The sequence below is a fragment of the Theropithecus gelada genome, chromosome 15, assembly GCF_003255815.1.
Source record: "Theropithecus gelada isolate Dixy chromosome 15, Tgel_1.0, whole genome shotgun sequence".
Lineage (NCBI taxonomy): Eukaryota > Metazoa > Chordata > Mammalia > Primates > Cercopithecidae > Theropithecus > Theropithecus gelada.
Window position 1 is genome coordinate 105083101 of NC_037683.1, and position 13017 is coordinate 105096117.

Genomic DNA, 13017 nt, shown 5'->3' on the forward strand with positions numbered 1-13017 from the left:
TTAGTAGAGACGGGGTTTCACCGTGTTAGCCAGGATGGTCTCGATCTCCTGACTTCATGATCCACCGGCCTCAGCCTCCCAAAGTGCTGGGATTACAGGCGTGAGCCACCGCGCCCGGCCCACCCTCACCTTTCTATACTGAAGTCCTAACCTCCAATGTGACTGTACTTGTAAACAAGGCCCTTAAAGAGGTAATTAAGGTTAAATGAGGACATAAGTGTGGGTCCCTAATCCACTAGGACTGGTGTCCCTATAAAAAGAGGCAGGCACACCAGCTGTGTATATACAGAACAAAGGCCATGTAAGGACACAGCAAGAAGATGGTCATCTGCAAGCCAAGGAGAGAGGCCCCAGAAGAAATCAAACCTGCCAACATCTTGGACTTCCAGCTTCTAGAACTGTGAGAAATAAATTTCTGTTGTTTAAGACATTTGGCCTATGGTATTTTGTTATGGTAGCACTAGCAGACTAAGACAGACAAAGGCAATAGATGAATGATTGTACCTTCAGAAAGGAAAGAATAATGGAATAGGTAAATAGAGAGGTAAGCATAATAGACTACTCTTCACTTGTGGAGTTTCTTTAACCGTACTTTGTGTTTGAAGCCACAATTATAACACTATTCAGTATGGTATTTGATGTACGTAAACACTTCATACAATTATATTTAAAATGTTGGAAAGGTAAAGAGATCTATATAGAAGCAAGGTTTCTTAACTTCACTCAAAGAGGTAAAACAGTGACATGGGCAGGCTACAGTAAATTACATATATATGTGGTAATGCCTACAGCAATCACTAACAAAATTGTACAAAGTAGTACACTAAGAAATATTATAAATAGGCCAGGTGCAATGGCTCACACCTGTAATCCCAGCACTTTGGGAGGCTGAGGTGGGCAGATCACGAGGTCAGGAGAGCGAGACCATCCTGGCTAACACGGTGAAACCCCATCTCTACTAAACAAACTACAAAAAATTAGCTGGGCGTGGTGGCGGGCACCTGTAGTCCCAGCTACTCGGGAGGCTGAGGCAGGAGAATGGCGTGAACCCGGAAGGTGGAGCTTGCAATGAGCTGAGATCGTACCATTGCACTCCAGCCTGGGCGACAGAGCGAGAGTCCATCTCAAAAAAAAAAAAAAAAAAAAGAAGTATTACAAATAAAAAGGAATCTAATTCCAATGAATGTTTAAGTAACTCACAAGAAAGTAAGGCGAAAATACCAAAGGAATAAGAAACAAAGTAGACAAACAGAAAACAAATAAAAAAAATGGCAGACTTAAGCCTTAGCATATAAATGATTAATTTAAATATAAATGGTATAAATATACCAATTCAAAGATTGTCACATTGGGTGCCACAGGACTTAATTATGTGTCTATGAACTAAAGATGTAAAAAATAACAACACAGGTAGGAAACAAAAAATGGAGAAAGATATTCCATGCAAACATAAATGAGAAAAAAAGCAGGAGTGACTATATTAATGTCACATAAAGTACACTTCAGAGCAAATGATATCATTAGAAACAAAAAGAGCATTACATAATAATTGAGAATTAATCCTCCAAGATATAGCAATCCTAATTGTGTATGCAGCACACAATAGTGTTTCAAAATACATGGAGTAAAATCCAATAGAGATGAAAAGAGAAATAAATTCAGAATTATAGTTAGGGAATTCAAAACTCAGTTTGAAGCAATTGATAGCACTACTAGAGATAAATTAGCAAGGATATGGAAGAATAAACAGCACCATTAACTGACATTTATAGACTACTCCATCAAACAACAGCAGAATATATATATTCCATTCAAGTGCTCATGGAACATTCATTATTAAGGCTCTATCCTAGGTCATACGATAAACCTTAACCAATTTAAAAAGACTGAAATCATGCAGAGTATATTCTCTAACCATAATTGAATTCAAGTGGAAATCAATCACTTAAAGACAACAGGCCGGGCGCGGTGGCTCACGCCTGTAATCCCAGCACTTTGGGAGGCCGAGGCGGGTGGATCACAAGGTCAGGAGATCGAGACCATGGTGAAACCCCGTCTCTACTAAAAATAGAAAAAAAAAAAATTAGCCGGGCGCAGCGGCGGGCACCTGTAGTCCCAGCTACTCGGGAGGCTGAGGCAGGAGAATGGCATGAACCCGGGAGGCGGAGCTTGCAGTGAGCCAAGATTGCGCCACTGCACTCCAGCCTGGGCAACAGAGCAAGACTCCGTCTCAAAAAAAAAAAAAAAAAGACAACAGAAAAAAATCTCCAAACACCTGGAAATTAAATAATACACTTCTGAGTCATCTATGGGTCAAAGAAGTCTCAAAGGATATTGAAAAATAAAAACAAAATGGACGTCAATGAAATTGAAAACACAGCTTTATCAAATGTGTGGGTTTCAGCTAAAGCAATGTTGAGAGCGATATTCGTAGCACTTAAATGCTTACATTAGAAAAGAAAAAATAGGGCCGGGCGCGGTGGCTCAAGCTTGTAATCCCAGCACTTTGGGAGGCCGAGACGGGCGGATCACGAGGTCGGGAGATCGAGACCATCCTGGCTAACACGGTGAAACCCCGTCTCTACTAAAAAATACAAAAAACTAGCCAGGCGAGGTGGCGGGCTCCTGTAGTCCCAGCTACTCCGGAGGCTGAGGCAGGAGAATGGCGTAAACCCGGGAGGCGGAGCTTGCAGTGAGCTGAGATCCGGCCACAGCACTCCAGCCTGGGCGACAGAGCCAGACTCCGTCTCAAAAAAAAAAAAAAAAAAAAAAAAAAAAAAAAAAAAAAAAAAAAAAAAGAAAAAAGAAAAAATATATCAATTGATAAGCTAAGTTCTAGTTCAAGAGACTCGACAAAGAAGAGAAAAAAATGAAATAAACAAACCAAAGCAAGCAGAAGGAACAAAATAATAAAACAGAAATCAATAAAATTGAATACATGAAGAGAAAATTAATAAAGCAAAAAATCTCATTTGTCAAAAAAATCAATAAAATTGATAAATCTCTAGTAATACTGACAAAGATAAAAAAGAAGACATAAATAATTCCCAGTGTCAAAAGGAAAGTATATCAACATATCCTGCAGCCATTAAAATAACAAGTAAATACTATAAACAACTCTATGCTCATAAAATTGACAAAATTTGGGCTTCTGTTCAATGAGACAGGTAATAAATAAATGACGAATATCTGACAGTGCAATTACCTAAAACCTGTGAGGGGATGCTACCCAACCCAGCATAAACTGGGAACTCTTATAAGAATGAACACACAAAAGGCAGTAATTTAGATAGCAAAATGGGGAAGGAGATATATAAAAGAGTTACAAAATAGGAAATCCTAATTACTGCTGAAGGTTGATAAATCAGAAAATAAGGGCATCATATCATTTAGGCAAATGTTTGGTTCTTCAGTAGAATGAAAGAGAACATGGTTTAAGTGGTTCCCTCTTGAGAGTGTGGCTGAAGGTGGGGACACTTATGGTGGAAATCTTCCAATTCAATTTGATTTTTAAACCATATGTGTGTATTAGTTTGCTGGGTTTTTATGTTAAAAGAAAAAGGAATAAAGGTCAAATAGCTTCATCTACATCTTTCAAAAAATTAAAGGAAATATCTCACTTAAGAGTCACCCAGACAATAATATTTATACTTAGCAAGTTGCATAAAAATTAAAAATTAAAAATATAATTCCCAAAATGATGGCAACATATTATTCACAAAATAGGAGTCAAATAGGTAAAGACAGATATTTGACAAATAAAACACAGGTATAAATACAGAAATCTTATATAGCAATTAAATATATCCCATTCTACTCTTAAAAAACATTTTTAGTAGGTTACAAGAATATAAAAATACATTAAATAAAAAAATAGATTGTGAATGTAGCAGTTAGGGAATACAAAAATGAAGAAGAATGCACAAAAATATAATAAATATTTAATTTCTAAAGTACTTTATAGTACTTCCAAGTATCTTCCTTTTCTAATACAGATTCATTTTTTTTTCTAAAAATAAAATAAGTATATTATTGAATTTTCAAGTGACACCAGAAAATTGTAAAGAATCCAGCATTTCTCGGCTGGGCGCGGTGGCTTACGCCTGTAATCCCAGCATTTTGGGAGGCCAAGGCGGGCAGATCACAAGGTCAGGAGATCAAGACTATTCTGCCTAACGCGGTGAAACCCCGTCTCTACTAAAAATACAACAACAAAAAAATTAGCCAGGCGTGGTGGCGGGCGCCTGTAGTCCCAGCTACTTGGGAGGCTGAGGCAGGAGAATGGTGTGAACCCGGGAGGTGGAGCTGGCAGTGAGCTGAGATGGTGCCACTGCACTCCAGCCTGGGCAACAGAGCGAGACTCCATCTTTAAAAAAAAAAAAAGAATCTAGCATTTCTCAACATTACAGCATCTAGAAATAATTACTATTAACATCAGCTGAACATTCCTCCAGACACATTACTTTGGGTATATGTATCTAACACAGACAGACATCTAACATACATACACACTCAAACAGAAAGAGCACCAAGAAAATGGGATCTTGTTTAAGAAAGCCATGTGATTTCGTGGTCAGGAGCACAAACACTGCAGCCAGACTGCCTGGACTGTATCCAGAGTCCACCTCTTACAGGTGTGTGGCCATGGGTGAGTCCCCTCACCTCTCTGTGCCTCAATGTCCTCAGTCATAAAATGTGGATGTCAGTAGCATCCGCCTCCCAGGATTTTTGGGAAGATTAAGTGAGTTAACACATAAGGAGTGAATGGAATGGCATAGGGCCCATTGCAAGCCTTTAGTCTGGGAATGTCGTTTTCCGGTGTGATTTCCAGTGGCCTGAAGGCACCAAGAGGAGCAGGAGGGAAAGGCTATCCTGGGTCTAGGCTCTGTACACCGGAGATTTTGTCAGACGTTCTAAGCAGAAGTTCATTCGTCATCTGAGGAGGTGTTCTCGCCGGGGCCACAGGCTGCTTCCCATGACTTCTGGAGGTTTGGGAACAGCATGTCTCTTGCTTCCTCCAGAGCCTTCTGCACGAGTGGTGCATGGCAGATGGCTGCGGGAGAACGTTTTCATTTCTTTACTGGCTTTTACCTGTATTTCCACCCTTTCATTTCATTAGACATGCAGCGTCACTGTAGTACATGTCTTTTTTCTGGTTTTTTTTTTTTTTTTTTTGAGACGGAGTCTCACTCTGTCACCAGGCTGGAGTGCAGTGGCGCCATCTCAGCTCACTGCAACCTCCGTCTCCTGGGTCCAAGTGATTCTCCTGCCTCAGCCTCCTGAGTTGCTGGGACTACAGGCACACACCACCATGCCCAGCTAATTTTTGTGTTTTTGGTAGAGACGGGGTTTCACCACGTTGGGCAACAAGAGAGAAACTCCTTCTGAAAAAAAAAAAGTTGGTATCTATCAAAGGCTTTGGAAGCCCTTTGACTCAGCCGTTCCAATTCTAAGAATCCATACCCCAGAAACACTTGCAGATCTACGTAACACTACAGGGTCAAGGATGTTCATTTCAGCATTGTTTGTAATAGGGTAAAAAAAGAAACTTAAATGTCTACGAAAAGAAAATGGGTCAAATAAATTGTACGACATCCAAACTACAGAATACTATGCAAGAATACTATGCAGAATACTATGCAAGAATACAGAATACTATGGGCTGGGTGTGGTGGCTCACACCTGTAATCCCCACACTTTGGGAGGCCGAGGCAGGTGGATCACGAGGTCAGGAGTTCAAGACCAGCCTGACCAACATAGTGAAACCCTATCTCTACTAAAAATACGAAAATTAGCCGGGCATGGTGGCGCACACCTGTAATCCAAGCTACTCAGGAGGCTGAGGCAGGAGAATCGCTTGAACCCAGGAGGCGGAGGTTGCAGTGAGCTGAGATCGAGCCACTGCATTCCAGCCTGGATGACATAGTGAATGAAGTAATGGTATGCAAATTTTCCTACGTTAAATCAGAACAATGAAGTTGCTCTATGTTGTGTAAAAAGCAATTTGAATACAGGTACATATGTAAATGTTTAGAAACCATTCTTGGAGGATAGCCAACAAACTGTTAAAACAGTTACCTCTGGAGAAGGGAGTAAAACTGGGTGAAAATAGGATTTTCAAGTTTTATTCTTCAGGCCTCCTTACTGTTTGGATGTTTAATAGGAATGTATACCACTTGTGTAATGTAAACAACAGACACAACAGAATAGCAAGGCTTCTTGTCTCTAGGGACAACAAACAAGGAGCTCCCAGGCCCTGCTAAGTGAGAGTTACATGAAACACACACCCTGAGCCAGGAGGACCACACAGGCACCAGGTGAGGAGAAACAGACGAGGAACAATGGACAGCGCACAGTTACCGACCCCTGGTCGCGCTCAGCTCCAGGCAGAGACTGTGGACATCCGCACCAGGGCAAAACAAGGGTTTTATCTTCACTTGAACAAAATAAATCAAGAGTTTTGAAAAGGTCAACGTGACAGCCATTAAGACTGTATCTTCCAAAGATCTGGAGGCTGTGGAAATGGGAGGCTGAGACGCACACTGCTGCTCAGTCCTGTTCCAACCCAGTGTCCACTCAGAAACCTTCCCAGGACTCTTCCATGGGACCCTGCTCTGAGCAGGGGGCAGGGGACTTCTTCCTGGGGAGGGCCCCCAGGCTTGTGTGTGTGTGGAGGGCAGCCTCACACTCAATTTATTCGCTCCGAGCTTGCGGGCTGAGGAAAGGCGAAGCTGCAGATAGGACTCTTTGTCACCTGGAAGGGTTGGGAAAGTCCCCAGGCAACACCAGCCTCCCGACTGTCACTTCTGGAGGCGGCTCTCCGTGCTGGGATGCTATTAGTGATTTGAACAGAGTTCTCTCTGACTTGTTAACTTTCTTTAGCAGGGTGGGAGGTGCAGAGGTCGACTGGGAACTGACTGCCAGGATAGCTGGATTTCTCAGTGTAGCATCCAGGAAGCTGATTCTAAAGCTGTGCATGTGAGTTAATAAGGACAGAAACATTCCTTTCTCTAAAGCAGGGGTATCCAACCCCCAGGCTGGGGACTGCTTGGTACCAGTCCCTGGCCTGTTAGGATCCGGGCCGCATAGCAGCAAGTGAGTGATGGCCAGCCAGCATTACCACGTGAGCTCTGCCTCCTGTTACATCAGTGTGGGCATCAGATTCTCACAGGAGCGCGAACTCTATTCTGAACTATGCATGTGAGGGCTCTGCGCGTTGCTTATGAGAATCTAATGCTTGGTGACCTGGGGTGGAACACCCTCAACTCCCTGCGTCCCCCACCCCCGGGCCAAAAAAGTTGGGGACCGCTGTGCTAGAAGATGAACAGCAGGAAACGCAGCTGCAAAGAAATTGCTTCAAAGCCATTCATTAGGGAAGGGGTAATATTAAGTTTTGGGGGACAGAGACACTCCGAGGATAAGTAACAAGAGTTCCAGGAATGGAATACGTTTGAAGCTTTTGGTTTGCACACTTTGGTCAAAAAGAACACTGGCACCATGGCTCACACCTGTAATCCCAGCGCTTTGGGAGGCCCAGGCAGGAGAATCACTTGAGGCTAGGAGTTCAAGACCAGCCTAGGCAACATGCCAAGACCCCGTCTCTCTAAAACATTTTAAATGTTACCCAGATGTGGTGGTGCACGCCTACTTGGGAGGCTGAAGTGGGAGGATTGGGAGTTCGAGGCTGCAGTGAGCTATGATTGCACTATGCACTTCAGCCTGGGCGACGGCATTAGCCATCTCTAAAAACAAAAACTAACCGGTTAGTGTGAATAAGAACAAAAGGGATTTTGAACTTTTCTAGAGGAAGGTATGTGTAGTAATTTCTCAATGACTGAGGTGTGTCTGGAGCCAAGTAGAGTTTCCCAATCTGGCCTGGGGAAAATACTATGAGAAGAGGAGGATTCGATAGTTCTGAAAAATACAGCTCTCCAGTGCAACCCCCTATTTTGTAGGTGAGGACGTGTTCAGCGAAGACCATGTCCTCGGACTTGTGGCTAGGACTAGACTGGGAGAGAGCTCTCTGTTGTAAAGTTTGCCTCATGCTGCCTCCTTTCTCTGTGTGGCATCCTGCCCCGGTGTGTAGACATGCCACTTGTCCCACATCACAGACTTCTAAATATTTGTTATGGGCAGTCCAGATAAGAAACTCTTTGCTGTAATGACAGAAAGTCGATTCATTAATGCCTCTGTTTATTGTCCTACGCTGGGGCTTGCACTTGACTCAACAGATTTTAGTATATTCACAGAGTTGTACAGCCATCACCATGATCATTTTTACAACACCTCCATTACCCCAGAAAGATCCCTCCAGCTGGTATTCAGTCAATCCCATTTGCACTGCTAGCTGTGGCCGACTACAAAATCTGTCTTCTGTCTCTTTCAATTTGTATTTTTTTTTTTTTTTTGAGACGGAGTTTTGCTCTTGTTGCACAGGCTGGAGTTGCCCAGGCTGGAGTGCAATGGTGCGATCTTGGCTCACTACAACCTCCACCTCCCGGGTTTAAGTGATTCTCTTGCCTCAGCCTCACAAGTAGCTGGGATTACAGGCATGCGCTACCACGCACGGCTAATTTTGTGTTTTTAGTAGAGACAGGGTTTTCTTCATGTTGGTCAGGCTAGTCTCGAACTCCCAACCTCAGGTGATCCACCCACCTTGGCCTCCCAAAGTGCTGGGATTACAGGCATGAGTCACTGCGGTCGGCCTCAATTTGTTTTTTCTGGACATTGAATATATATAGAATCATACACTACGTGGTCTGGTCTATCGCATCTGGTTTCTTTCAGTTAGAATGTTTTTGAGATTCATCCATGTTGAAACACTTTGTCCATAGTTCATTTCTTTTTTTGCTGAATTGTATTCCATTGTGTGGACATACCACACTCTGTTTATTCATTCACAAGTTGGTAGGTGATGTGGTTTGGTTGTGTCCCCACCCAAAGCTCATCATGTAGTTCCTCTAATCCCCATGTGTTGTGGGAGGGACCCAGTGGGAGGTGTTTGAATCATGCTGCTGTTCTCATGATAGTGAGTGAGTTCTCATGAGATCTGATGATTTTACAAGCGACGTTTTCCCCTTTGCTTGGCACTTCTCCTTCCTGCCACCATGTGAAGAAGGACATGTTTGCTTCCCCTTCTACCATGATTGTAAGTTTCCTGAGGTCTCCCCAGCCATGTTGAAGTGTGAGTCAACTAAACCTGTTTTCTTTATAAATTACCCGGTCTCGGGTATTTCTTCATAGCAGTGTGAGAACAGGCTAATACTGTACGCATTTGGACAGATTCCAGTTTTTCACCATCATAAATAATGCTGCTATTAGCATTTGTTTACAAGTTTTTGCATAAACATGTTTTTGTTTCTCTTGGAAGCAGAATTGCTAGGCCATATTGTCTTAGTCTGGATGGGCTGCTATAAAAAATACTGTAGACGGGGTGGCTTATAAACAAGATCTTTATTTCTTACCGTTTTGAAGGCTGGAAAGTCGAAGATCAAGGTGCCAGCAGGTTTGGGGTCTGATGAGGTCTTGCTTTCTCACAGACTATGCCTTGTCACTCTGTCCTCACATAGTGGAAGGGGCCACTGGATTTCCTTGGGCTTTTTAAGGACTTTAATTCCATTCATGAGGGCTCCACCCTCATGATCTAATCACTTCCCAAAGGCCTTGCCCTTTAATAGTATTATATTGGGGAATGGGTTTCAACATACAAATTTCAGGGGAACACAAACATTTAGACCATAGCACACAACACATTTGTAAACTTTTTAAAGAAACTGTCACATTGTTTTCCAAAGTGATCACACCATTTTACATTTCTACCAGCCATGTATCAAGTTTCTCTTTTTCCGTATCTTGCCAATATTTGGTATCTTCTTTTTGACTATTCTAGTGAGTGTGTAATGATGTTGCTTCATAGTTTTAACTTGCATTTTTTCTGATGCCTAATAGTGTTAATGACTCTTTCATGTGCTTATTATCATTTCTATGGCTCTCATGTTGAAATACCAACTCTTTCACCCACTTGTAAATTGGGTTTTTAAATTTCTTATGACTGAGTTGTAAGAGTTCTTTATATAGTTGGATATACATCCTTTATAAGTATATAATTTGCAAACATTTTTTCACAGTCTCTGGCTTGTTTTCATTTCCTTCATGGGGGTTTCGGAGATCAAAAGTTTTAAATTTTAATGAAATCCAGTATATCAATTTTTTTTCTTTTCTATCTCATGCTTTTGGTGTTTTATATATAAGCACTTTTTGCTTAACTCAAGATTTAAAAGATTTTCTCCTGGAAGTTTTGTAGTTTTAGTTCTTACACTGACGTCTATGGGCAATTTGAAGTAATTTATATATACAAAGTAGGTCTAAGGTTTTCGTTTTCAAATAGATTCTGTATTAGTTTCTGATGGCCTCTGTAACAAATTAGTGCCAACTGGTGGCTTACAACTATAGGACTTTATTTTGTCACTGTTCTGGAGGCCAGAGCCTGAAATCACGGCATCAGAAAGAGATGCTCCCTTGAGGACTCCAGAGAAGAATGGGTGCCTTACCTCCTCTACCTTCTGGTGGCTGTTGGCATTCCTTGGCTTGCAGTTGATATCTCCTATATCTGCCTGTTTTCACACTGCCTTCTCCTCTGTCGGTGACCCCCTCTATGTCTGTGTCACCTCTTTCTGCCTGTATCTTACAAGGACTCTTTGATGGTATTTAGGGCCTACCAATGTAATTCAGGATAAGCTCATATCAAAATCCTTAACCATCACACCGACACAGATTCCCTTTTTTCCAGAGAAGGTAACATTTACAAGATCCGGGGATTAGGACTTGATTCTTCAGGTGGCCATCATTTAACCTACTACAATATCAAATTCTCCCAGTGATGTTTGTTAAGAAGACTATCATTTCCTTATTGAATTGCCTTGGCACTTTGTTGAAAGTCAACTGGCCATAAATATAAGGGTTTATTGATTTCTGGACTCTCAATTCTGTTCCATGGATGTATCCTTGTATCAGCAAAACACACTGTCTTGCTAATGCAGTATTATGGCAAGTTCTGAAATCAGATAATGTAAATTCTCCAACTTTGTTCTTTTTAAAAATTGCCATTGACTACTGTAGGACCTTGTATTATATTTTCACATACATTTTAGGTTCAGCTTATCAATTTCTGTGCAAAAATCTGCTGGAATCTTGATGGGAACTGAACTGAAACTATAATCTGGGATATGTTTTAGTCCATGGAATGGCTCTCCATCTATTTAAACCTTAATTTTTTTTTTTTTTTTGAGACGGAGTCTTGCTTTGTTACCCAGGCTGGAGTGCAGGGGCGTGATCTTGGCTCACTGCAACCTCCACCTCCTGGGTTCAAGCAATTCTCCTGCCTTAGTCTCCCAAGTAGCTGTGATTACAGGTGCTCACCACCATGCCGTTTTTTTTTTTTTCTTCCATTTTTAGTAGAGACAGGGTTTCACTACGTTGGCCAGGCTGGTTTCGAACTCCTGACCTCAAATGATTTGCCTGCCTTGGCCTCCCAAAGTGCTAGAATTACAGGCGTGAGCCACCACGTCCAGCCAATCTCTCTTTTATTGAGATGGAGCCTCGCTTTGTCTCCCAGGCTGGAGTGCAGTAGCACCATCTTGGCTCACTGCAGCCTCTGCCACCCGGGTTCAAGCAATTCTCCTGCTTTAGTCTCCTGAGTAGCTGGGATTACAGGCGTGTGCCGCCATGCCCGGCTAATTTTTGTACTTTTAGTAGAGACGGGTTTCACCATGTTGGCCAGGATGGTCTTGATCACTTCACTTCATGATCTGCCCGCCTCAGCCTCCCAAAGTGATGTGATTACTGGTGTGAGCCACCTCGCCCAGCCTGCCAATCTTAATTCTTATAGCAATGTTTTGTAGTTTTCAGTGTATAAGCCTTATACATTTTTGTTAAATTAATTATTATTTTATTCTCTTTGACATTATACAGAGAATTGTTTTCTAAACTGGATGCTTTCCAATCTGGATGCTTTTAATTTTCTTTTTTAGCTTTATTATATAGGCTAGATTCTCGAACACCATTTTGAAAAGGAGTTAAAGATATTTGTGTCTACGTTCAGGAGGGAAATTCATATGCAGTTTTCTTGTAATTTGTCTGGCTTTGGTATCAACATAATAATAATCTCATAGAATGAACTGTGAGATGTTGCCACCTTCTCAATTTTTCTGAAAGAAATTTGTGAGTGATTAGTACTACTTTTTCTTTATTTGATAGAATTCACTAGTGTCTACCTGTATATGGATATTTTTGTGAAAATATTTTAAATTATTAATTCCATTTCTTTAGTTGTGATGGTCTATCAGATTTTCTATTTCTTCTTCTTTTTTTTTGAGACAGGGTTTCAATCCTGTTGCCCAGGCTGGAGCACAATGGCTCCATCTCGGCTCACTACATCCTCTGCCCCTCAGGCTCAAAAGAGATTCTCTCTGGAGTTGCTGGGACTCCAGGCACATGCCATGCAGCCTGGCTAATTTTTGTATTTTTAGTAGAGATGGGGTTTCACCATGTTGGCCAGGCTGTCTTGAACTCCTGACCTCAAGTGATCCACCCACCTCATCCTCCCAAAGTGCTAAGATTACAGGCGTGAGCCACCACCTTGGCAGATTTTCTTTTTATTCTAGAGTTTGATAATTTGTGTCTTTCTTGGAGTACATTTGTGTCATTTAAGTTGTCTAGTTTCTGTAGGGTTGGTAGTGATGTTACCTCTTTAGGTCCTAAATTGGCAATTTATGTCTTCTCTGTTATTTTCTTGGTTAGTCCAGTTAAAGGTTTGTCAGTTTTGTTGATGTCTTTTAAATAAAGTCTTTTGATTTCATTATTTTTCTTTATTTAAAAAAATTCCTCTCTTTCTGCCCTCCCTCTCCCACAGGCTGGTCTGCAGAGCCCTACTCCCAAGGAGTACGGCCCTGGGTGGAGCTCAGCAGAGTCTGCCCACTCCCTACGCTGGCCCACACAGGCCTCCAGGAGCCCTGAGAG